This window comes from Chiloscyllium punctatum, unplaced genomic scaffold, assembly GCF_047496795.1.
Source record: "Chiloscyllium punctatum isolate Juve2018m unplaced genomic scaffold, sChiPun1.3 scaffold_694, whole genome shotgun sequence".
Classification (NCBI taxonomy): Eukaryota; Metazoa; Chordata; class Chondrichthyes; order Orectolobiformes; family Hemiscylliidae; genus Chiloscyllium; species Chiloscyllium punctatum.
In genome coordinates, this window is record NW_027310428.1 from 17,501 (window position 1) to 20,000 (window position 2,500).

At 65.5% G+C, this 2,500-nt stretch overlaps 1 non-coding gene across 1 annotated transcript; it reads left to right on the plus strand.

The window, feature by feature from the left end:
* Positions 1–1,348: 1,348 nt before the first annotated feature.
* On the plus strand, positions 1,349–1,502 carry LOC140473718 (5.8S ribosomal RNA). Its single transcript, XR_011958558.1, has one exon. It is a non-coding gene; the product is annotated as a 5.8S ribosomal RNA (ribosomal RNA).
* Positions 1,503–2,500: the final 998 nt, after the last annotated feature.

Here is a 2,500-nt window from a genome sequence, read left to right on the forward strand (position 1 = left end):
CGTTTCCGTTTCAACTTGTCTCGCGAGGGTGGTTTCGGGGCCAGCAGGAGAGCTCGTCGGGGTAGCAGGCCCTGCAGCCGTGGTCACCGCCAAATCGCCACAACTCGAGCAAGTGAAAAAAAAAGTAACAAATAAGAAAGGATCGTCGGCTTGGGGGTACGCCCGTTTCCGTTTCAACTTGTCTCGCGAGGGTGGTTTCGGGGCCAGCAGGAGAGCTCGTCGGGGTAGCAGGCCCTGCAGCCGTGGTCACCGCCAAACCCCCCACAACTGTTGGGCGCCTACCTGCGCGGGGCAGGAGGACACTTTCCGATTTCAAATCTCCGTTTGCCGAGTCCACCCCGAACGCACGCGGGCGGGCGGGTTCGCATCACCCTTCGTCACAAGGGGCGAAGCCCGTTCCACCGTCTCGTCAGTAGTGCCGACCGGTCTGTGATCGACGAGGGGAGCCACACCAGGTCCGGCCCTGCTGCTTGGCGGCACCGCGTCGTCGGGAGCTCGCGACAGACGGAGGGTTTCGGTGTACTCTCCAGCCACGGGAAACGAAGCCGGTGATGCAGGCGCCGGTCTTTCGCTCCCAAATCGGCTGGGTTTACATCGTTGCTATCTAGTCACGCTCCCTTCAAACCCGACGGGGTACCTATTCCCCTCACCCGTCTGTGCGTATACAGCCTCTTTGCACTTGCGGGATGGGGGTGGTGGTTTAAAGACTCTCGAGTTGCCGCCCGTCGGTCTCCGAGCTCCGTGCAGTAGTGATCCCCAGCGAACTGCCAGCAGGGCGAACGAGCGATCCCGCTCTCGGTCGGGGCGCCTGGCGTCGATCGGTGGTCGGTGGCTTGCGGGCAAGCTGCGCTGTGAGTGTGGGAACGAGTATGACGAGCCGTTGCCGCGACTCCCAGTCCACCTCGGCGGTGGCTGGGCCGGGCGGGCGTCTGCTCGGGCGAGTGCCGCCCCCGCCTCCTCGCAGGAAGTCCGCTCGCCGACACGCCGCCACGTGCACGCGTCAGTGACGCTGCCGAACCGATGGCCGGTGCCCGTTCCCGCCTCTGCTTTTCCTAGGGCAAAGCTGCTGCACGCCTCGTGATACTAGGCGGGCGACATGGTGGCGGTGATCCTGCCTCCGTCGCTGCGGTGCGTTGGGGCACGCATCGCCTCTTGGGCGCCCTGTCCTCCTCCCCCCAATAGACGTATGTTTCTGCGGGCCGCACCAGGATGGTGCTCCCCATCGCTTCACGCCACCCTGCTCCGCCCGCACGCCGGCGTGCAGGTGGCTGTAGCTCAAGGTGGGGAGCGTATGTGCGGTCCGGGTCGCTTTCCTCTGGCGAGGGAGAGACCTAAAACAAACTCAGACAACTCTTGACGGTGGATCACTCGGCTCGTGCGTCGATGACGAACGCAGCTAGCTGCGAGAATTAATGTGAATTGCAGGACACATTGATCATCGACACTTTGAACGCACTTTGCGGCCCCGGGTTCTTCCCGGGGCCACGCCTGTCTGAGGGTCGTTTGGCAATCAATCGCACTCGCCTTGGCTGGCGAGAGCGCGGCTGGGGTGTCGCAGAGGACCCGTCCTCTTTGTCCCCCTAAGTTCAGACTCCGGAGCCCTCCGGCGTCGGAGCGCTTGGCCTTTCCCCCCCACCCTGCACATTCCGTTCGTCAGGCTCGACGCCATCCCCCCGCCGGGGAGCGCGGCCTGGCGTCCGTCTGTGTCGTGGCAGTGGGGCCAGCACGGCTGTCACCGGTCCCAGAATGGCTGTCGGTGGTTCACACTGTGTGTGTGTGCCAACCCTCCTGGTCTCTGGGACACGGAGCTGCCACGAAGTGTTGAGCCTCCAGTGGGGGGTCTGCCTAAGCTCTGCACGTCCGCATTGGGTCCGTCTCTCGGTTGGCTGGCAGTGGAAAGAGTGAAGGGAGCCGCGGAGGTCCGGTGCTGGTGCGCCGCCGGCCTGACCGTGGAGCTCGCCGGTTTGACACGCTGACCCGACTCGATGGTTGATCGATTGAGAGTGCTGGGAGCTGCAGGCCGCCCGCTGCTGCAGCCGCCCGTCTCGTGGTTCGTCCTCGGCCTTAAGTGGCCGGCGGGGCGTCTGATCCTGTCTCCCCTGCTGGCGCCGAGTGCCTGGCCGAGGGAGGAGGTTTTCGTCGAACGCTGTGACTTGGACGGTCGCACGCGCGTGGATCGCTGGCTCTTGGCTCTCCCGTTCAGTCCGCACGTTTTCCGCTCCGTCCTGCCACCGGTCTCGGGAGGTACGGAGGGGTTGGCGGGCGTGGTGTGTGCTCCGTCACCGTGCAGGCACACCTACCACGCCGTCGGCCGACCCCCGCACGGTCCTCCTGGCCATCGGGAGGACGGCGGAACGTCGGGCTGTCGGGGGCCAAGTCGCCAGAAGGCCACCGCTGTGTCTTCCGTACCCTGTCACCGTCGGCGTGCCTTCCTCAACTCGTCCGACTCGGGGCCGCTGGGTTCAGGAGCGGCGTCGCCCGCCGGCCCCACTGAAGGCCG